Source organism: Triticum urartu, chromosome 3A (genome assembly GCF_056163025.1).
Source record: "Triticum urartu cultivar PI428250 chromosome 3A, HENAU_Tu73, whole genome shotgun sequence".
In the NCBI taxonomy this organism is placed as follows: domain Eukaryota; kingdom Viridiplantae; phylum Streptophyta; class Magnoliopsida; order Poales; family Poaceae; genus Triticum; species Triticum urartu.
Window position 1 is genome coordinate 51,839,165 of NC_141875.1, and position 24,290 is coordinate 51,863,454.

General features: G+C 43.4%; 1 long non-coding RNA gene and 1 pseudogene across 1 annotated transcript; one reads left to right on the top strand and one right to left on the bottom strand.

Moving 5' to 3' along the window:
• Positions 1-3,503: 3,503 nt before the first annotated feature.
• LOC125542710 (uncharacterized) lies at positions 3,504-5,715 on the bottom strand. Its single transcript, XR_007298010.2, has 2 exons — positions 4,109-5,715; positions 3,504-3,849 (listed from the first exon to the last, which is right to left on the bottom strand). It is a non-coding gene; the product is annotated as an uncharacterized LOC125542710 (long non-coding RNA).
• A 7,673-nt stretch (positions 5,716-13,388) lies between these two features.
• On the top strand, positions 13,389-14,873 carry LOC125546627 (uncharacterized; annotated as a pseudogene).
• The last annotated feature ends 9,417 nt before the right edge of the window (positions 14,874-24,290 follow it).

Genomic DNA, 24,290 nt, shown 5'->3' on the forward strand with positions numbered 1-24,290 from the left:
GGATGTAGAAAATAATATAGGTGAAAAAAACTGAAAGCGTAAATCCACGGGAAGAAGCGTATTGTGACGGTGAACCCACGAAGTCAATCCATACTTTATTATTAAAAAAAACTAGCACATATGCCCGTGCGTTGCCACGGGGAAGCAAATCCTCTCATGCTTCAAGCGACCCACCCATCTTACACCATGGTCATATTGTTCACCTATTCACGACAAACCTCATAAAATTCAACCCGATGAGGTATCACATCCGTCGCACGCTGCTGTCGCAAGCCCCTCTAGTCGCAATAAAAAAAATTCCTACACTGTCCTTCAAAAAACAGAATGCATGTAAACTGATAAATATCTACCTAATAAAATGTTGCAATGAACAAGCCAAATTATGTGGCCTATCCTAGCTAAATTTTGGCTATATTAAGAAAAAATTTAAGATAGCAAAACTTTGATTAGCTGTTAACACTGAGATGTTTGGGAATGAGAAGATACATCTCTATTTTCGGACGGAGGGACAAGTATACACAACCACCAATCAACAAGGTGCATCAAAGCTGATCATTATTTTTCTTATTTCCCTTCCGTGCATTCTATCCAATTATATCCGCTGTATATATATATATATATATATATATATATATATATATATATATATATATATATATATATATATATATAAGCAATTCCTTCCTTCCTTTCTTATTATCCGCCGAAATTGAGGATTGAAATCATTTTATTTCCCTTCCTTGCATTCTATGCATGTCGTGATCTTTCCTTCCTTCCTTACTGCTCCTTCATTTGGACTGCTTTCCTTTCTTTTCTTACTCTGTCACAAGAACTCAATTCCTTTCTTTCCTTATTTCTCTCACACGTCGACATCTTATTTCCTTCCTTCCTTTCTTTCTATGCATGTCGTCCTCTTATTTCCTTCCTTTCTTTATATGCATGTCGTCCTCTTTCCTTTCTTCGTTTATTTATTCCCGAGATTGCTCCTTGATACATCGAAGATCAAAGGCGTACATAAATTGAGTGGATTAGACGAAAGAAGGCAAGGTGAGACTATTTAATAGAAAGAACAATTTTATCTACAGAAAATATTGGGATAGCTTAGTTGGTTGCAACGATTGATCTGTGAGAGGGAGGTCGCAAGTTCAATTCTCTACAAGAGCAAATATTTTTACCTTACCTTATGTGGGCCTTCTTTCTTGGGCCACGGCGCCAAGTTGGGCTGTGAAGCCCAAAGTGCGTACGCGCTGGGCGTGTAACTCGGATCAAAGCGACGACCAAATTTATGTTCGGAGGAAGATCTTTAGTGCGTACCCCCAAATTAGTACCACCTTGTTTATATTACGATTTTGTTCATACAAATTGTAAAAACGTATTATGACATAAGAAAAAAGCGTATTGTGACGGTGAACCCACGGAGTCAATCCGTGCTTTATTATTAGGGACTAGTACAAATGCCCGTGTGTTGCAACGGGTGATTTTTTTTTTTGTAAAACCTGCTCTGTGTGCCATTACATGACATTTCATATATATAGTTTCGATAAATATCGGTAAACAAAGTGAGAACACAACACGCAAGATGCGAGAATTAGGTTGTGCGGATGTGGCAAGATCTCGAGGGCAAACATTACCCGGCGTGTCTTGAAACAGGACGTGCCCTCACACCATGAAATTGCCTCATGCATCAAGGCGATGAAATTCTTGATTGGTTCCAACTTCCAAACCTACGTGGAAATTGATAATGAGGTCGTGCCTAGGATATATCCAAACCTACGTGGAAATTGATTATGAGGCCATGCCTAGGATATATCGAAGGAACATATATTAACATGAGATAAGAACTTGTTTAGTCTAGCTGCCTGCTCTGGTTTTGAGTAGTGCAGCCTTCACCGAATCTTGTAACAATTTGAACACCCGGCCGGTGTGCGCCTTTTCTTTTGTTTTCTTTGGATCTGGTTGATCTCTGTAGTGTTGAACCAGTTGATATAAAAAAGGGACTTTTAAAATACCATTTGGAAAACTGAAAATATGATGGCGTTATCACGGATTTAGATCCTAAGGACCAATCCAGAATATTATTTGGCCGAAACGTACATTGCCATGAGTAAACATTTTTCCCGGACAAAATAGATACAAAACGCAAAATAAATATGAAAATCCAACACAACATAAGAATAGAATTGTCGCCTGGATGTTTTTTATGTACATGACATGATTTGAAAAGTCATCGAGTCTTATGTAACTGGACTGAATGAATCTTATGGTCATTGGTAAAGACACAAGGCACATGTAACATGCAGGGGTTATAGCCTGGAAGAAGGCACCTTTTTTCTTTGCTTCTTCTTTGCATGGCTAAAATCCATTTTCTAGAGCAGCAAAGGATGTACAGGTTTTCAACCACAATTAAAAATCCTTGGCTTGTTTTACTGCCAAAAAACAACAACAAATTTGCATCTGTTTGGCCGCATAAAGAAAAGAGGAGGATCAAGATGTTTCTGTGATTAAGTCATACCATCTCTTGCTACACATCCTGCTCTGGTAGGGAATTGGCATTGACAACAAATCCAACTGAAACTTCTTCCTCGGATTTTTGGTTTGATCCTATAGTTCTTGCTCCTGCAGCTCATTTTGTCAGCCATTAAATAAACAATAGTAACAGAAGGGTCATACTATCTATGGTGAGAATAAAATGAAGTTCCTGATTCACCATGACCTTATTTTTGAGGTCAAATAGCTCATCAAGTAATACCTTATTCTGCAAAAATATGCGGCTTCGACATAAGCAAGGCAGAACCACTAAAAGCATTGCCATATATAGTTAACCTAACTCTACAAAATTGTCTCAAAAGTTGAGCTAAATCCTAACTACAGTGGATACATCACCATTTAGATGCTCTGAAGTAAAGAGGTTTTCACTATGAGAATTCAAAACTAATACATGTTTTGAAACTGAAGCAGTATTTGTATAGCGGAAAAAGTTCTGAAGCTACTGAACCTTACCTTATGTAACAAGTTTTCTACCTTCCATGAGCTGGTATGCTTGACGGATATTTCTGTTTGATTCTCAATTCTGCTTGACGGATATTTCATGCTAAGTGGACCTATAAATACACCAAGTATATTTGTACTACTACGACTGACGGTTGATAAATTGGAGCAACATTGCAATATACATACAACAAGTAACTGTTCAGCCCCATCTCTCAAAACTACCTTTGTATGCATATTTCCAAGTTTTATAAGAAACTTGAGTATCATCAGGGATGTTGCGTCGTGTTGTAACATTGTTACTGCAGTAAAAAGTAAAGTAAAGCACAAAGCTATAAGCTAGGGACTTTGTGAAAACAAAAATCATTTCTAGCATGAATAAAATAAAAAATGTAGTAATAAACTTTATTATAATATGGCTTCATATTCTGAACAGTGCAGGCAAAGGTTTTTGGTTAAATATTCTGAAAATCTGCATCTGTTGTACATAGATGTTGCGTGAGAATATCCAAACATAGTACATATATATGCAATTAACTATTATAGCACATAATAGAATGAATACAAAGAATTGGAAAACATCAAAGGGTGCTTCTACCTAAACCAAAAGGCGGTTCAATCTTTCTTCTGTAAAGGGTAACCTTATTACAACAAATTTAAGAGGGAAAGAAATATAGTCAATCACTGCCTACATGACACATCACAAAAGCCATATGCTTAATTGCACCAGGAGCTCGATCGCACAAAGTTTCACAGCTCAAACTTCTACACTCATCGGTCCATCCATCATCCATGCCGGATCCACCACATGCTTGGCTTCAAGTGATGGTTTGCCACCTTCATCTCACACGACATGTCACACTGCATCCATGAATCAATCCAGTTAATGTTCCATGACAAGAAAAAAATCATATTTAAATCCATCGATGCATGCATGGGTCGATGAGAGATGGCCGATCAATTGTTCAATCAGATGGATCACAAGTGAGAAGCAGTTGACTGAGATGGCGCACGACACATAGCTCGACCTTTGGATGTCTAATGGTCGCAAAACATAAAGGTGGGATGATTCCGTAACTGTACTGAAGGTTTGTGCTATTAAGACCACTGAAATATATACCTGATTACGAGTATTTCTTCACGCCTTTGCTGGCATTCCTCGGTGATGCCCAACAAATATCGCATTAGACTAAAAACAACAAAGTCTGTTTGTTGTTGCTTGCCTGAAATAAGCAAACTCATGTACATATAATACTGAATTTGACACTGCTTTGTAGTGCTTCCAACTACTGATAGATATATAGAGTTCACTGAGTAGTACATGGTTATGAGTAAGATGATAGTTTAAGAATCGAGGATCAAGTGTTCTTTTCTCATTGATCACTAATAGTTGTAAGTTTCAGAATGTGCATTGTGCACAAATACTGACAGTACAGAGTTCATCGAGAAGTCAAAGGTTATCTGTAAGATAATATCTTTGCAATCAAGGGCGAAATACTCTGAATAGGCGTTCATACAATATCTGCCAAGAATTCAGGACCTACCTTATAACCTACAAAAAGGTGGCAAACCTTTCAAAATGATTGTAGGAAATATGTATCATGCAACTTTGTTTCAAGCACAATACCAATTAAAAACCTCACGTTGCTGCCACAAAAATACATAGAACAGTCTTTACAATTATGCCAAGAAAATTCAGTATGGATGTATGTTAACCTGGAGCTGTCGCAAGGTTCCGTCTTGACCTCATGAACAAATTCGATCTCAAATTGACTTGAGTCGCATGATTTATGGATGAAAAAAATTCAGAAACAGTGGCAATAGACAAATCATGGCATATAAATATATCAAAACAGAGATCTTTTATCGTCCATGCGCTGCTGTGAAGAAACCAATCAAATACGAACCTGTTATTCGATATGGGATATAAAGAACACAATATGGAGCGTAGCTTGCTTTCTGTTTGAATTTTGTCTGCTATCCTCAAGTTCAGATGCTATGATCTAGATGCATCTATGGAAGTAGCTTATAATGATGTATTTCTGGATATGCTAAGTTTTACCTGTCAATGTTCAGTACCAGCAGCAATTTATACCATTCCATTGGGATGGACACTCGAGTGCCTATCTAGAGAGCAGTTGCATTGGCCTTCTCCTTCAACGGATTGATTCTTTCCAAATCAGACACAGGTCTCGCGTGCAAGCACAGCGCCGCTCACGGCCCGCAGCCCCTGAAGCAAGCAGTTCACGCCCGCATCGTCAAGCTGCAGCCGCCGTCGCTGGCTCTAGGACAGCACCTCCTCCTCGTCGCCCGTCAAACCACCGCCCCGGCCCCGGCGACATCGGCAACGTCCCGACGCCGTACTGCCGCGCCCGAGCCCTGGCGAGGCAGCCTCCATCCTCCCAAGCGAGCCCGCCGGTCGCCGCCAAGCCCTCGCAACCGCCGTCGCCCTCGCCAAGCCCCCGCCCGGCGTCCTCCTGCGCCTCCTCGCGCCCGCGCACCGCCGCCTCGGCCTCGCCTCGCCGGCGACAAGCCCCCGCCGGAGCTCCCCGAGCTCGCTCGCCTCCTCGCCGGAAGCCGCCGCCGCCGGGAATGGATTCGCCAACGCCAGCCGCGACGCCTCGCCCCATTCCTGGGCTCGGGCAACGCGTACGCCCGCCTCCTTGGCTCCTGCGGCGTGGACTCTGGCGGCAAACGGCTGCGCGTGCCTGGTGGTGGTGGAGGGAATGGATAATAGGCCGTGGTGCACGGTGGTGATTGCCGGGTGTTTTATGTAAAAATGAAGCGTTTTCTTAATTTAAAATAGGATCACGGGTTGAATTCTCATAACCAGAGGGACTTTTTTTGTAGTTTTGCTAATGACATACGACCAGAAGCAATCGCTGCTTTATTAATTGGTAGAGATAGACTATTTATTATTAACTAGGACAAATGCCCGTGCGTTGCACCGGGAGAGAAATTTAATATATGTCCATCAAAAAGTCTACCAAAGCGACACAATGGCATGCGTAAATATTACATACTTCTCCGCTAAGATATGCTCTCTCGCTTCGGGGTTTTTAGAGTATCTACAGCCGGACTTAGCAATTATGACCCCCTAAACGTCCAAGGACTCGCCTGATCAGTGACCGAGCGTGCCCATTTTAAGCCCATACTTGTCCGTCCGTGCAACCACACTCCTCATTTTCTTTCTCATATGTCTGGTCACTTACACGTGATTGGTGGAGATGAAGAAAGAGAAGGAAAAGAAGTAATAAAAAAAGAGAAAAGATAATCTGGGTTTGGGCAGCGTCCTACATGCATTGCAATGGAGGAAAAAAAATCTTGAAGCATCAACTTAAAGGTATTTCTATTATGAGCATGTGCATAAAGCTGATCGGTTTATCATATCACCACTAACGTCCTTGTGTTCTGTTAAATATGCCTATTTTATCTACAAAGACATCATTATCGCTGTTGAAAACTTAGGAAATTCACACAGTTAGTAAAAAATGCAATACATAAAAAAAAACACATAACTTTGTGTGACGGTCCGTCGGTGCACTGCTTCTCAATGATGGCAGTTGCGGCTTGGCTTCGTGTGGTTTTCGAAACAGCGTGTATAAGGACCGAGTCAACCTGGCCTTTCCCTTGAAGTTTTCTTATCCCTGGTACTTTACTTTTTTCAAGTGTAACATGTCTGGGCATCTTAGGCTTCTATTATTGCATCAATACTACATCTATCAAATTATAATGTTTGTTTCATTTTTTTTTTGCTGGTCATGTGATCATGCTTTGATTTGAACTGAGGTTTTTAAAAAATCCCTCACTTGATTTTTCTTAAATTAGCCTACCAGATGAAATTCAGTAAGTAAATTTTCACAATCTTCGATCTATCTAAATCGAAGGAATTCACATGGTGGTTCTCTTTATAACTCATGAACATAACCCACGTGGGATAACAATCCCATTCATTTTGAATCAAGCACATAAAATTTTGAACATAACCCACGTGGGATAATTTATGTGGAGTTGACACGCCACTCTCTCTTCCCTGTGTTTCCTTTTGGCCAACTCATAGCAGCACACGCCACCATGGCCGAGCTACACATGCCCCTCGCCAAGCCTGTTCAATGCTTCTGCATCGTCTTCTCCCAGGCTCTTGGGGCTGCTTGTTGATTCCCAAGTGGCTTTGTTGATATTTCAGATAACTTGGGAACATATATAAACTGAGACGACTCAATATAACTGAACGAGATGGGATTATCCAACACCCAAGCTGCTTCGTTCGACTCGAGGGCCAGACTGATTGGGCCTAACTCCGGATTCTCACTCCATCAGGCTACGTTTGGCTGGGCGGGCCAGAATATTTAGCCAGCTTTCTGCACAAGATATTAAGAAACGGCTTTTAATCACAACTTGGGGTCCAGCTCAACTGGTTGTGGTTGTAGCATGGGAACGGTAGGTTGGAAGTTCGAATCTCACGCCAGAAATATTTTTCGCAGGAATAGATGACGGGTTAATTAACTAAAAACAAAGGGGTGTTTTTATAATATGGCAGCGACTGCTTTATTAGTAGATAAAATAAAATAAAAAGATAGAGATTGTCTATACAAAGCGTATTATGACATTAAAAGAAAACGTATTATGACGGTGAATCCACGAAGTCAATCCGTGCTTTATTATTATTAAAGAATAGATTATTATTATTACTAGGAAAATGGTCCGTGCGTTGCGACGGGAGAAAATCTCATCGACTATGCTATTTCTAATCCAATCATTATGATTCTCTAAAAAAACATAAGTATGGCCTAAAATATAAGTGATGACAATAAGCATGGCCTAAATATTTTTCGCAGGAATAGACGACGGGTTAATTAACTAAAAACAAAGGGGTGTTTTTATAATATGGCAGCGACTGCTTTATTAGTAGGTAAAATAAAATAAAATAAAAAGATGAAGATTGTCTATACAAAGCGTATTATGATATTAAAAGAAAACGTATTGTGACGGTGAATCCACAAAGTCAATCCGTGCTTTTATTATTATTAAATGATAGATTATTATTATTACTAGGAAAATGGCCCGTGCGTTGCGACGGGAGAAAATCTCATCGACTCTGCTATTTCTAATCCAATCATTATGATTCTCTAAAAAAACATAAGTATGGCCTAAAATATAAGTGATGACAATAAGCATGGCCTAAACCATAAGTGATTATTTGATTTATGACCCACGTCAAATATCCCTAACATGAAGAAGAACTATTATTTGAAACAGATGATCTTTACAAAAAGTCTAGCAAATGTATATGTCGTTGGACTTGCAGGCCATACTTCCTAGTGAGTAAAGGCCAAGCAAAACAAAAACTAAACACTTTTTTTATGAATGGCGCGCTTTTAGGGCAGCTGTTTCTAAGTGTTTTTTAGGCCTTTTATTTTCATTCACTAATTGAGCATACTAGCCTAACCCGCGCGGCGCCACACCGCGCTCAATGATCACTCGCAGATGTGTACTCTATTGATTTTAAAGTGAAACAGTGCATGCTCATTTGATGTAAAAATGACGTGTAGAGATAACAAATAAACCGAACATACGAATATATTGAAATCTTGCAAACACAGGGATACAAAGATACAAATTAAAAGTGGCATACTCTTGAGGCAAACAAATTATTGAAACTACATATAGTTCGCTGCGAACAAAGAACTGTATGTAAAGATACAAACACGTTGAACTGATAAGCTAAAAGTAGCTGCTAGTGGGTTAGATCATCCTAGTATATCCTCCTGCAGGATTGGTGCCTGTGATGTAATGATAAAGTGATTTTGCAAGTTTTTGCATACGTCCACGGGAGGATGTGCGCATGTATTGTGATAATGGGATCGTCGCTGTCTGGGCGCTGGGATACATGCAAAGTGGTAATATGTCAAAGAAGCCATTGCATATCTTTGCCAAAATCATTGTCTGACTTGCAAACTCGTTTTGCTTTTGTGCTTACTTGCTGGCAGGCCATGTTAAATTGCCATTGCTTTGTTTAAGCCTTCTCTCTTGTTGTAAACAATCTTTCCTTTGTGACTTCGAAAGCATAATAATTATGATCATTGATAGAAATATTATAGTCTGCACAGATGCATTTTAATGATTTTTCCATCCCTAACATGAAGAAGAACTATTATTTGAAACAGATGATCTTTACAAAAAGTCTAGCAAATGTATGTGTCGTTGGACTTGCAGGCCATGCTTCCTAATGAGTAAAGGCCAAGCAAAACAAAAACTAAACACTTTCTTTATGAATGGCGTGCTTTTAGGGCAGCTGTTTCTAAGTGTCTTTTAGGCCTTTTATTTTCATTCACTAATTGAGCATACTAGCCTAACCCGTGCGGCGGCATGCCGCGCTCAATGATCACTCGCAAATGTGTACTCTATTGATTTTAAAGTGAAACAGTGCATGCTCATTTGATGTAAAAATGACGTGTAGAGATAACAAATAAACCGAACATATGAATATATTGAAATCTTGCAAACACAGGGATACAAAGATACAAATTAAAAGTGGCACACTCTTGAGGCAAACAAATTATTGAAATTACATATAGTTCGTTGCGAACAGAGAACTGTATGTAAAGATACAAACGCGTTGAACTGATAAGCTAAAAGTAGCTGCTAGTGGGTTAGATCATCCTAGTATATCCTCCTGCAGGATTGGTGCATGTGATGTAATGATAAAGTGATTTTGCAAGTTTTTGCATACGTCCACGGGAGGATATGCGCATGTATTGTGATAATGAGATCGTCGCTGTCTGGGCGCTGGGGATACATGCGAACTGGTAATATGTCAAAGAAGCCATTGCATATCTTTGCCAAAATCATTGTCTGACTTGCAAACTTGTTTTGCTTTTGTGCTTACTTGCTGGCGGGCCATTGCTTTGTTTAAGCCTTCTCTCTTGTTGTAAACGATCTTTCCTTTATGACTTCGAGAGCATAATAATTATGATCATTGATAAAAATATTATAATATGCACAGATGCATTTTAAGGCCACTTGAGCTGATTTTTCCATCCCTAACATGAAGAACTATTATTTGAAACAGATGATCTTTACAAAAAGTCTAGCAAATGTATGTGTCGTTGGACTTGCAGGCCATGCTTCCTAATGAGTAAAGGCCAAGCAAAACAAAAACTAAACACTTTCTTTATGAATGGCGCGCTTTTAGGGCAGCTGTTTCTAAGTGTCTTTTAGGCCTTTTATTTTCATTCACTAATTGAGCATACTAGCCTAACCTGTGCGGCGGCACGCCGCGCTCAATGATCACTCGCAGATGTGTACTTTATTGATTTTAAAGTGAAACAGTGCATGCTCATTTGATGTAAAAATGACGTCTAGAGATAACAAATAAACCGAACATACGAATATATATATTGAAATCTTGCAAACACAGGGATACAAAGATACAAATTAAAAGTGACACACTCTTGAGGCAAACAAATTATTGAAATTACATATAGTTCGCTGCGAACAGAGAACTGTATGTAAAGATACAAACACGTTGAACTGATAAGCTAAAAGTAGCTGCTAGTGGGTTAGATCATCCTAGTATATCCTCCTGCAGGATTGGTGCCTGTGATGTAATGATAAAGTGATTTTGCAAGTTTTTGCATACGTCCACGGGAGGATGTGCGCATGTATTGTGATAATGGGATCGTCGCTGTCCGGGCGCTGGGGATACATGCAAAGTGATAATATGTCAAAGAAGCCATTGCATATCTTTGCCAAAATCATTGTCTGACTTGCAAACTCGTTTTGCTTTTGTGCTTACTTGCTGGCGGGTCATGTTAAATTGCCATTGCTTTGTTTAAGCCTTCTCTCTTGTTGTAAACGATCTTTCCTTTGTGACTTCGAGAGCATAATAATTATGATCATTGATAGAAATATTATAGTTTGCACAGATGCATTTTAAGGCCACTTGAGCTGATTTTTCCATTGCTTCATCTTTTGTATTAGCTGCTTCTCCTTCATATGTAATGGAGGATTCTCTGAAGCTATCTTTTTGACGTGGCAGACCAATTAGCACGGACGCTTGTATTATGCCTTCATGAACGTACCAACAGGTGCACCCTTGTACTTTTAAGCCAATTGTTTCACTCACTGTTTCAAGCATTGGTCCTCTTGGAATATACACTATTAAGATTCTCATCCTGCATGAAAGAGTTCGTAATAATGTAATAAGTTCCTGACTTGCAAGAAGCAAGTATAGAGAAAAAGCTAGGTGAGACCAAGAGCTTACCGAGGTACTTCCGCTTCCATGATTAAAATTCAGTGCTGGATGTTTGCCCTTCTTCCTAACTTGCTTTGCCATGGGGGGCGCTCTCTGGGGATGATAAGTTTCGTTCATTGTGGTGTACTCAGTTGATGTTGGTCAAGAGTGTCCAACTGGTAATATATATAGGTCATGTATGGATGAATGAGTCATCGTTGGGCTTCGTTGGGGTTGCCAAATGGCAACCATTTTCTGCACTCCATTCCAGTAGGTGGCACACTCAGTTCTACGTGGAGATAGAGGGAAAGATGGACGGTTGCATGCCCAGACTATGTACAGAAAGCAGCCGGGGTCATTGCTCCATTTTTTATAATATTATTTCATGTAAGAAAGAGTTAGTATGATACTATTTATTTTTCATGTAAAACAAAATAATTGTTCTCTGATTATTGCCAGTTCAAACAGAGTTATTTAATATTCATATTATTACTGGTTGTAGGCTTTAACATGAGAAATATTACTAATTCCTTAGAGTCAGCATGCAATTGGACACGTCCGCGGCTCGTCCGCATCGTCCCCAGCAACTTTTAGGCTCCTCCCAATGCTTCACCTTATACAGGTGCTAAGCATGCCATGTAGGCGAAAAATCTGATGTGGCAAGACAATTAATAAGAGAGAGATTGATTTGGTAACCCAGGAAGAACCAATGTCAAACGCGTGAACCTAGGCAAAGCATTTAAATGGAGCAAGCTCACCAATGCATGAAAGAGTTTAGTAGCTAAATCATTTAGCTTAGAGCATGGTTAATAGAAGAGCCGGCAACGGACTCTATACGAATGCCAGGTCACTTGTAGCCACCAAGGAAGAACTCTCGTATAATAAAGCTGGCTGCAGGCATTAGCTATAGTAATTAATGTCTACATGCATGGCAGAGAGAAATGCAATTGATTGGAGAGGAGGAAGCCGCGCTAGCTTTAAGCCCTTGCATGCAGTTTCTTTGTCTCGAGCCTTGCGCTGCAGCCGGCGACTCACGGAGCGCCCGCTCCCTTCTCTCTCCTGTATTCTCTTCCCTCCGGCTAGACTTTATCTGAGGTGGAATGGCTTGTAGCCAGCTGACTAGGTGCTATTATACTTGCTCTTAGCAATAACAAGTTAAGCACCTATGCATTATGGACTACAGTTGCTAAAGTATTTAATGCGCTTAGCACCTCATCTAAGCACCAGTCCATTGAAAGAGGTCTTACCAATAGCAGGATTAGCATCAGCCGCGTCCGGGACCAGGACTGCCTGCTATTGGCCGGCGGACAGCTGCAGAAGCTACTATGTACGCTAGCTATGGTCTGGCTGGTTGCATACTACTGATTGCTTTGAACGCTAGCTTTACCTTTGCTCTGGCTGGTTGCACGCCTAGCAAATCATGAGTAAATTATTTCAGCATTTTGCTCTGGCTGATTGCTCTAGCTGGGTGATCAAAGACCAAAGTATAGTATCACTTCCAAGTGCTGAATCATGAAGAGTGCTAACATATTGTAAATATTAATCCAAATTATAGTACCATCTTCAACATTTCACCATTATAAGCACATGGCATGAGCCTTGAAAAAAAAAAGAGAAGAAGGCCAGCGCTGCTAATGAAGACGTAGCTTGCTCACGAAACTCTAAGAGAAGAACACTGTATCCCTGGAGAACAGAGCTATGCTCACAATCATCTACAATAGCTAGGTAAGCAAACCAGGAAAATCACTAATCACACATGAGTATTCGAGATACAGCCATAAAGGTAAGGATGAAGGACCCAGTCCTCACCTTGGGGCATGCCACGAATCAAACCCTGAAGATGAGACCTCGACGTGCTCCATGGGGTGGCGCCATGCGAGCTCTGGGTCACGACTCACGACCATATACATGCAAATTCGATGCGTCCGAGCGCAGGGACCATGACACCATGACAGCAACCCACGCACCACACACGGCGCAGCCGAAGAACGCAAGCCGCGTGCGTGGCAGCGCAACCGCGTCAGGGTGCACAGCCAAGAGCGAGCTGGAGGCAGTCGTCGCGTGCCCACCTTCTAGCAGCTGACGCGGAGGCGGACTGACAGGGAGCTGGGGCACCTTCTCGCATCTGCTTCGGCGGTAGCCTAGGCCGCATCTCTTGACGACAATGACACGGGACGGGCACGGGGTCGGGGTGCCAGTGACGTGGAATACTCGCATGCCAAGCACGAGGTACGACCTGGGCGACATAGGACCGCGGGGTGCTGGTGGTCTCGGCGAGCGTGACCTCGAGCCGTCGGCAAGCTGGGCGAGCTCGAGGTCAGAAGCATCATCACCGCATGCACCCACGACGCTGTCTATGACACTGAAGAAGGCGACGGCACGTCACCACAGATTGCGTTCCACCATCGCCTCCTCTTCTGGGTCGTAGCCTCTGCACCTGCCTCGCCATCGGAGTTATTCCGAAAGTTGGGTTGTAATAAGGCTGAGGGGAGGAAAGAAAGCGCCGGCGTTGCAAATAAAGTAGGGTGAATTCCGTATATGCCACTCAAAACTTGCCCGTATCCGCATATGCCATTGAAAATTTTCCTCTATCAAATATGCCACTGAAAATTTGCATCGCGTACAGATATGCCACTATGGTCAGCTTGACCGTTAGTTGACTGTCAAGTGGAAGGTGAAAAGACGATTTAGGCCACTATGCCACCGAACGGGCGTTGAGGCCACCGGTAGAAGCTTGGGAAGGCCGACGTTGCAAAACGGAACCTCAACGCCACCGAGCTAACAACTCACGCATAAGCCGGTTTCATAACCAGGCTTGTGGATCAATCAATGTTTCTCCTGAACCGCTAGCTTTATAGAATACACACGCCGACGAAGGTCAAGTCACATGCCGCCGCACCTGCCTCGCCACGCTCACCACCACATACGTCCCGGCCGACACGAGGCTGGCATGCCTGGCCGAGCTCCGCAACCTCTCTGCCAAACTCGAGCAAGTCCAGGCTGTGGTCACCCGCGGCATCATGCGCGCGCTCCTGGCGCCCTCCCTACTGGAGCGGACGTATATGATAGCGGAGCCAGCGTTGGGTGTCCTGGCCGACGTGGCGGCGGCGAGCGCGGCGGGGAGGTGGGAGATGGCAGAGGATGAGGAAGCGCCTAGAGCGCTGGTGGAGGCCATGGCATGGCACGGGAGCGCGGGGTGCCAGGAGTACGCGACGTACCTGGTCATGGCGCTCGAGCACGAAAGCGGCCGTCGGGCGCTGCGGTGGAGGATGCGCCAGCTCGGTGCCGTACAGGCGCTCCTCGAGGTGTCTTGCTGCTCGGCAGCCCCCTCGCACACAGCAGGGCGGCCAAGATCCTGCAGTGGTTCAAGGACGACGGGCAGGACAGGATGAAGGTGCACTCCTGCCCTCGCATGAAAGCCACGCCACCGACGACATGCCTTGGCAACGACGGCGATGGGACGAAGGCTTGCCGGAGCGCTGTAGACAGGATAGTGAAGCAGAGTCTGGATATGTGAGCTATGGCGTCCGTGGACATGACCAACGCTAAGCAGCGCCTGGGACACCATGGACGCAGGACGGAGCGAGGCCGTGAGTTCCACACATATACTGATGGCTGTGGCTATAATGCATGAGCGAGAGGAAACACGTATATATAATACTCCCTCCGTTCCTAAATACTTGTCTTTATAGGCATTTCAACAAATGACTACATACGGAGCAAAATGAATGAATCTACACTCTAAAATATGTCTACATACATTTGTATGTAGTAGTTTTGAGATGTTTAAAAAGACAAATATTTAAAAACGGAGAGAGTATTTCTGAACGCCATATCACGGACTAAGGCGGTGATAAACAACCGGAAACATCGATAGAGGCGGCACCGCTCAGTAGATTCCACACAATGCATACGTGCCAATCCCTCAAACGAAACTCCAGCCAATCCACAACGTGCCAATCTCCTCGTACGCCAACACATTCCAAGAGAAAACGGCCACTACCAATCAGCACACAACCTTTGACCAGACCACATGCTGATCAATTTCTTTAACCAGGCCACATGCTGACATGCACACAGGACAACGCCATGCATGCAAGGATCGGTTCAAACAGAAACCGCCAAAACGAAGGACGTACTGTAGTCAAATTAGAGTTTCCATGCATCGCACATGGGGGCAGATGGAATGTCTCAAAATCAGGACCTAAATCGCTGCGTCCACACGAGCCTTACCCCGCCATTTCCCCCAGTAATTATCGTGTCGTCATCTGATTGGCTGCGTTTTCACTGATAAAAAAAGTCAAAAAAACCAGGTAAACTAAACCTGGCCAGGTTTAGTATATGTATAGTTTTATTATACATATAAATAGCGGACCATGCGTCCCTTTGTAAGTGCAAACTTTGCACGTTTTTCTTAATGTTCGGGTTAATTGGAACCAAAGACCAAAACAGTAAGACAAAGACAGTGGATTAGTTTTTATAGCAAATATGTTCATGCGTTGCAACGGAATAAAAAAAAATTAATGCCTGGATGGTGGATACGGCGGCACATGGAATAATTTCTACCTTAACTTATTCCTCGTCCCCGCAATTCGGTCGTCGATGAGTTAGAGGTCTGGTCTTCTCGTCGGTTAGTGGTAAGATAGTGTATTTGGTCGTCGTTCGTTTGCCGTTGTTCTGCATGGCGGCGGTGCCAAATTTGTATTCCACCAAATCCCTTTGGATGGGAGGCTCTTCTTCGTCGGCCTTCGATCTGGGCGCATGGTTGTTGTACAGGAGCGACACCAGTTCTATTACCTTCTTCGTCGATGGTGAGGGAGGTGTGGTGGTGGATCCATTCTGCCTCTTCTTTGGTGCGCTAGGCCGATGGGGCCGTTGTTGGAAGAATTCCCGTCCGCAAAAGGTCTGACTACAGATTTCAGAGACCGCCGACAGTGGCACCGTGCCCTCAATTCGCGGTGGAGTGAGTGGCTGTTGGGTTCCTCAAGGACCTAGATGCAATTTCCTTATTTGCACGGGGGGGGGGAGGGGGGCTTTGTGTCATTAATAAAAATAGGAAAATAATTTACGGATCGACACATTAGCTGATTGCTAGAAGAAACCAGGTGCATCGTTGGCGCTCCTGCATCGTATGGAAACCCACACATGCGCTCCCTAGTTTTTTCCCCGTGTCGCTCCCCAGGGCGATATCGGGTCGAACCCAGCGCCCACGACCTCTATATGCCGGGCACCTCACTGACATTGCCGCTGGCCCACGTTGCGGCGGTGACGGGCCAGGCTGCCAAGGTGGCGCGCGATGTTTTGGCAGCGTAAATTGATGATGTGGCTGGGCGGCGTCGCCGCCCGTGGTGGTGGGGAGCCCCTCCGGTATGGGGCGAAGGAGGCAGGGCTCCTGTCGGGCGGCCTGCGCGCGCAGGAGGCGGGTTGGCGACGGCTCTTGCCGGGGTGGGGGCGTGGATCAGCGCCGAGGCCCCCTCGGGGCTCCGGATCTGGAGTGGTCGTGTGGGCGACGCCTTGCTACCGGGCTTCACTGGGGCGGATGCCGCTCGGCTTGAGGTTGTTGGTGCTGGCGTGCGTGCGGCTGCCGGTGGCGCAAGGAGGATGCGAGGGCTCGTCCGTTTATGTAGAAATCAATGGCATGCTTGTGACACTATTCTTCAGGCTCTCTGTGCTTCTTTATGATTTATTTTTTAGCTCCAACGGCAAATGGCTGGGCACCCCATGCTGCTTGTGACACTGTTCTTCAGGCTCTCTCTCTGCTTCTTTATGATTTATTTTTTGGCTGCAACGACAAATGGCTGGGCACCCCATACTATTTCTTCTTTGGATTCATGGGCTTGTCCTCGTTTTCTCGCTTTAGCATTTTCGATTGATGATGCATAATATATGCGGTAGGCATCTTTCTTCAATTTCTTGGCTAAACATGAATCGCATCTCACCTTTTTCCCTGGCTTGTTGATTTTTGCAAGTCCAAAAGCATATAAGTTGATAGGTTTTGATGTAAAGGGGCAGGATGGAACTATTATTTCGGATCTAAAAGTTTAGCAAAGGCATAATCAAACGGCATTTCCTATTTGGCGCTGCAGGCGCCCGTTACAGTGCAATTTTCAAACGGGCGCCTGCAGTAGACCAAGCCGGGCCGGCCCATCTTAGTTCTTTCTAGTTTTGCAGAAACGAAGCCACGCTAGGTTCGTTACCATCGTTGAGCTCTAACCACCGCTCCATCGCCCTTCTAGTGTGCATAGTAATTCGCTCGCGCATTTTTATTTGTTTCTTCTGGTTCACGAACGCCCGGTTTTGGGAAGCTTCCAGAACCTTCCTAAAATGGTTTTCCCCAGTTCCGGTTTAGTTTACGGGCGGTTTTATTTGGTTTTTTCTTTTTCCTTTTCTTTTTTAAAATGTGTGATTTTTAAAGAATTTTGTGTTTAAAAAATCGATGAACTTTTTTTAGATTACATGAATTTTTTTAAATCCGATAAACTTTTTTAAAAATTCGATGAACTTTTTTTTTCAAATTCAATGAACTTTTATAAACATTGATGAACTTTTTTCAAAATCGTTGAACTATTTTTAAATTCGAGAAACTTTTTTTCAAATTCAGTGAACTTTTTTTAAAATCAGTGAACTTTTTTCTGGTTTGATGAACTTTTATTTAAAATTTGATAAACTTTTTTCGAAAATCACTGAACTTTTTTTGAATATCGATTAACTTGTTTTTCAAATTCGACGAACGTATTTCAAAACCGCTGAACTTTTTATCAAAATTGATGAACCTTTGTCAAATTCGATGAACATTTTCCAAATTTAAGTTTTTTTCCTTTTTAAAAATCTGTGTACATTTTTCCAAATTTGATGAACTTTATTGCAAAATCAATGAACATCTTTTTAAAATCAATGAACTTTTTTCAGATTTGTGAACTTTTTCTCTTTTGCCAAATAATTCAAAAGAATTAAGTGGTACAATAGATGAATGGTTCAGATCAATATACATAGCGCTGTGCACTTGTTATTAAGCATTTTCCTCTGTTAATAATCACAAACGGCAAGTAGTTCTTGTGGATGGTGGCACCTGTGCGTTAGCACGATGTGGGGAGTCCGAAACCTGTACGGAGCAACTTTTCCCCCCATTTTTTGTGAGCTTTTTCCGTTCGCGGGTTGCACGTTTTCGTGGGCCGGTCCAGTGCGGGGCGCTGCAGGCGCCAGGAGCAATCGAACTTTGTTTACCTATACCCTACCCAGCGAGGGTTCCCTAAAAAAAACCTATACCCAGCAAGGGGAGGTCAGAGCAGGCCGTGAAGTTCAACTTTTTAGCAGCCCATAAAAAAAATTGGGCCATTACTTACGAAGCAGTATGGCAGCGAAGACAACGTACGAAATTCGATAATATTGTAGAGACAAAATTTAGTACCACCTCGATTATGTTTTAAATTAGAACTGAAAGCGTAAAATTACGGGAAGAAGCGTATTGTGACGATGAATCCACGGAGTCAATCCGTGCTTTATTATTAGGGATAGATTATTATTATTATTATTATTATTAGGGAAAGATATTCTAAAACGGTGGAAAAGAAAAAACATAAGATTGTGGTTTCATTGCATCTGGGATCTTATGGGACTAAAACTATGTTTATTTACGCCATATGAAAAAACTTAGGATCATTTGCAAGTCCCGAATTTTTGGAAATGTTTCTATGAAGAGCGGTGCAAATGAACCCCTATGAAAAGATCTAAAAATTGTATTTACCATGAAAGACACACCAAACTTGATATAAAAGAAATTAAGTACTCCATCCGTTCACTTTTGTAAGACGTTTTAGACATTTAAGACAACATTCAAAACAGTTCAATTTTAGCTGTCTTAAACGTCTTACAAAAGTGAACAGAGGGAGTATCTACGTTTTATAAACGTCAATAGTATTCTCCTATAATTTATGTTGCATATAAATAAGTTAGGATCGATTGGAAGCTATCCATTTTATAACAATTTAATTGGGCACAAGTAAAATATGATGTGGGGTGTTATTAATGCAGCAAAAGATGCTGATGAAATATTTGTGATAAGAATCAAACTTATCTACACGTCTGTTTAATATTTGTCATTCATAAAAAGCATTAAGGCCATATCAAGTGCAAACATTTTGCTGCACACTTCAAATAGCCAAAAAAATAAAAAGATGAAAATCCTCCTTTATATTTGAATTTGGAGAAAATACTAGTAACATTTTTTTACATGTGAGCGTCCACTACATATATGCACCATTTGATTAAAAATAATTTGTTTACGAGCAAACATTATGCATGCATTGGTATTCAGTGTAACTAACATACAATAAAAATAGTGTAACGTGTATATATATATATATATATATATATATATATATATATATATATATATATATATATATATATATATATATATATATATATATATATATATATATATATACCAATCTTCTAAGTCTGCGGACACGGATGCGGAAGGACGGCATCGAACCGTAGCCGCATTCTGCCTGCCAGCAAATTCAAATTCAAATCTGTGCTGATCCGCATAACGCGCCGGGTCGCATCGATGATCACAACCAGAAGGAGGCAAATATGCTTAGTTTTTACATGTCCGAATCCAAAAAAACATCAGTTTTGCAGTCCGTGCATTTATGCCCTGCTTAAACCGGCCACCCCACTAAGATGCTTCCAGATCAAGGAGGTGTCATCGCCGCCCCGTAGGCAGCCTCCGCATCCGCGTCCACCTCCGCCTCCGCCGCGTCCTCATCTGCTGCCACCGCCAACTCATCTTTCTACTACTCCAGCATCTGGTAGCAGACAGATTGCATGATCGTTATAGCATCGGCATCCAAAGAGTCTATATTCAAGGTCAACATCTTGGCGTCCTCCACATTGACGGTAATCTTCACCCTCTTTTCCTCGAGTGTGGCATTCTTCTCCTCAAGCGCCGCCTTCCTCTCTTCGATCATGGTCCTCCTATTTTCGAACTTGATTTTCTCCTCCGTCGCTTCCATCAACAACTTGAACCTCTCCGCCTTCCGCTCCTCCTTGATGCCCGAGCGCCTCACGCACGCCTCTTCCTTCTTCACCAAGATCTCCTCGAACCTCTCCGTCAGCTTGATCGCCACACTTCTCGCTTCTCCCTCTCCTCCTACCACTTCTTACCCCGCATATTTTTTCTAACCTTCTTCGGCGGTTCTTGGGCTGGATCGGTAGGGTCACCGGTTTCTTCCTTGTTGGCTTGGGTGGAGGTCTTGGCAATGAAAAGGTTTCACTTCGGCTGCCCATTCTACTCCAACCAACAATGCATGACGGTGAAGGACTTCTTCTCCAACTTCTTGCACACTACACAAGCACGAGTAGGCTACAAAAGTGAAACAATGCATATCCGTCTAGTGAGCAACAAAATAATACATGTTCCGCTAGTGATCAACAAAACCAAAGCATATCCGCTAGTGATAAACAAAACTAAAGCACATCCGGCTAGTGATAAACAAAACTAAAGCACATCCGACTAGTGATCAACAAAACTAAAGCATATTCGGCTAGCGATCAACTTACTTGCTCGGTGATTTGTGCACTGCTAGGCCACCGTGCGATGAGATGCTTCAAGTGCCCGCAATACTTGGAGACGACCTCTTGGATGGTGTACCATCGATGGTTGAGGTACTTCCACTCATGGTTACGGATCAACGCGTCGGAGTAGGGCGCGAAATGCTTGTGCTCAAGGAACCATATGTGAATGTTCCTCCAAAATATTGTGCCCTTTTTCTCCATGACATGATGGATGCTGGTGGCCAACCATGCGTCGCACAATAGATCCCCCTCGCATGTTGAAGCTTTCTCCTCTACCCTTCTTCTTCGGATCGCCGATTGTATCATCCGGACCATCATCGTAGCCGTTCTCCTCCTCCTCCCCTCCTGCGGATGCTGCTCTCCGCGGCCCAATCTTGTTGTTGTTGTTGTTGTTGTTGTTGTTGTTGTTGTTGTTGTTGTTGTTGTTGTTGTTGTTGTCGGACCATCGTTGTATGCCATCGCCGGTCTGGGTGTAGGACTGCTGCGTGGCCATCTGGGTGTAGGACTACTGTTGCTGGTAGTTGCCGGACTGGGTGGGATCCGAGTCTTCCACCTGCCCGTCCTCATAGCCCCTCCCCTCCTCCCTCTCCTCCATCGTGCATGATATCGAGCATCTCCCTGTCTGCGCCGTATGCTGGCTCCCCCGCTCTCGGCATTGCAGCAAACAGCGCGCAGGCACCCATCTACTCTCCTCCCGTCGTCCTCTCCTGAATGAGCGACGATGAAGAATACTCGGAGAAGAGCGGCGCCACGGTAACATCGACGATGTAAGGAACTGTATCGGCGGAGTTTGCGACCTGCTTGGCGGCGTAGTAGTACGGAGGCTTGTAAGTCTCCGACCACGGCGTCGTCTGTATTATGGGCGCGCCCGTCTGGCGGCATCCGCCACGGCCTCGCCGACCTCCCTGTTCGTCCCATCCACCACGTCCATCGCCACCACCAGGCCCACCAGGGGCTAGACGCTTCTTCATCTGCTCCTCCTTTGCGGCCTTACCTTTGACGCGGCGATTTCGCCGCTTCTCCAAGCTAATCTTCTGGGCGAGTGTGATGCTCGGATCCTCCGGCACCTCCGGCACCTCCGGCACCTCCATCTCTGACAGGTTCCGACGATTTCATGTGTCATTGGCAAAGGGAAGGAGAGGGTGGCAGAAAAGACTGGGAATTGGGTGGAGAGCGGCAAAGAGTGGGTTATTTTGGCGTGGAAATAATGTGGGATGCTACAAAAGCGCGGGGCTCGGCCTTGGGTGGGCCAGGGGCGGAGAGCGACGATTCCCGTGTCCGGACTCCCGCAAACCTCTCCACGTTTGTCTCCAGTTTGCGGGAGAAATCACGTCTGGATCGCTCCTCGGACCGACACAGGTTGGCATTGGATGGCTTCCATGGTATGAACAGCATGGTCCGGACGGTTGCAGAAGATTTACGGGTCCTCCTTGGAGATACCCTAATAAAGTTCGAAGTTATGAAGTACTTCTACATTTTCAATTTTTCTGAAACTTTAACATGCATTTCCCCCTTGTTTTTCAACCGAGCTCGAAGGAGCCATTCGGTGTTTCCCACGTAGTGTCTTGATATATTAGCATCGTCATTTGGTTTTAGACACTGCATTTCACATATACACAAGATTTTGACAAAACTATTAGCAAAACGGCGTACCACACACTGCCTTCTCCTCTTATGTTGCCTTGAACGTCAACTCTACTTGACACACATAGAAAATCGACTGATCTGGACCGGCTCCGCCGCATAATGTCTGAACTCTCTCTATAAAATGTAAGATCATCTAGAACCGAAAATGGACAAATTCACACTCTAAACGTAGTTGGATGCGTCTAAACGCGTCCGCGGACGGCTCCAGCCGGACCCTCATTTGTCCTCCCGGACAACCACACCCCTCATATCTAAACCTTCATATTTTATGAAATGCACGTCCATCATATAGCACAAATTCATCATTGTTCAACAATCCAAGAAAACAAAAAAAACACAATTCAATAATTTAACACATGCAAAAATAAATTCAACAATTCATACATAGATAGATGATACATGAATGAATCAAACATCTTCATTGTTGCGCTTGTTGATCCTCTTCTTCATGTTGATCAACCACTTCTTGCCTTCCTCATCCAAGAGGTTAGTGTCATGCAACATGATTCTCAACTCGTCTGTTTCTCTAGCAAGTCTGAACATCTCTTTCTCAAGCTCAATTCCTTGCATTGTAGATGCCATTTTAAGCTCCTATTTTGCATTTTTCTCTTGATTCTCCAAGTCTACCTTTTCTCTCTCAATGTTCAACTTCTCTTTTATCCTCTCCTAACCGAACTCCATTCTCTCCCTTTGCACATTCAAGAAGAGATTGTACCTCACCTCCTCCTTTCCCTCCTTGGCAAAATAAATGCCCATCCATGTGACGGACATTTTTCTTGCCGCATCATCATGCGCAACCCTCTCCTTCTCTCACTTGTTTCCCACCACTTGTCGGTTCCTCTTTGACATGGTCACTCGTCCATCTGTCCCTCTACTTTGTTCATCGTCGTCACCCAGTCTAATAGATTGTTAGGAACTTGAGCCAACATTTTTCTTCAACTTCTTCATGGGATTTTGAGCTCACTGAACAGTGAAAACGAACGGCGATGTGGAGGGGGGAAGGGTGGAGGATGGCGACGACTCATACAAGGGTGCCGAACAAACCAAATGTTTGGGCTGGCTTTGAAGGGTCCGATTGGGTGGCGTTTTTCGGTCCGAGTAGTGAAAGATCTTTCCCTCGAACATTTGGAACATTTTTATAAGTTTGAGAGACCTAGTTGTAGATGTTCCAAGAGCATCTCCAGCTGCTACGTAGTAAATCCCTCCAAGGTCGGGTTGTAGGGGCTCTCAAAATAAATGTATTGGATTTCACAAGTGGTGTGCTCTAGCAGATCCTCAATACAACTTCTATACACAACTTGGAAAATGTGCCACACCTGTCAATGGGTGATACGTCTCCAACACATCTATAAATTTTGATTGTTAAACGCTATTATGTTATCATTTTGTATGCTCTATATATTCTTTTTCTGAACTAACCTATTAACTTAATGCCCAGTGCCAGTTCCTGTCTTTGCTTGTTTTTATTTTGTAGGAAAATCATACTTACAGAAGTCCAAACACGACAAAACTTTTTGACGATTTTTTGTGGACAATAAGAGACCCTAGAGGCTTTGAGAGAAATTGAGAGGATCCACCAGGCAGCCACATGGCCTGGTGACCATGCCATGATTGCTTGTATCTGCGTTGGTATTTCCCCGAAGAGGAGAGGATGAATGATGCATCACAACAATGGTAAGTATTTCCCTCAGTTATGAAACCAAGATTATCAATCCAGTAGGAGAACCAAGCAACACCATGTAAACTCCTACACACAAATAACAAATACTTGCAACCCAATGCGTAGGAGGGATCATCAATCCCTCCTCGGTATTGAGATAGATTAAATTGTATGAGATTT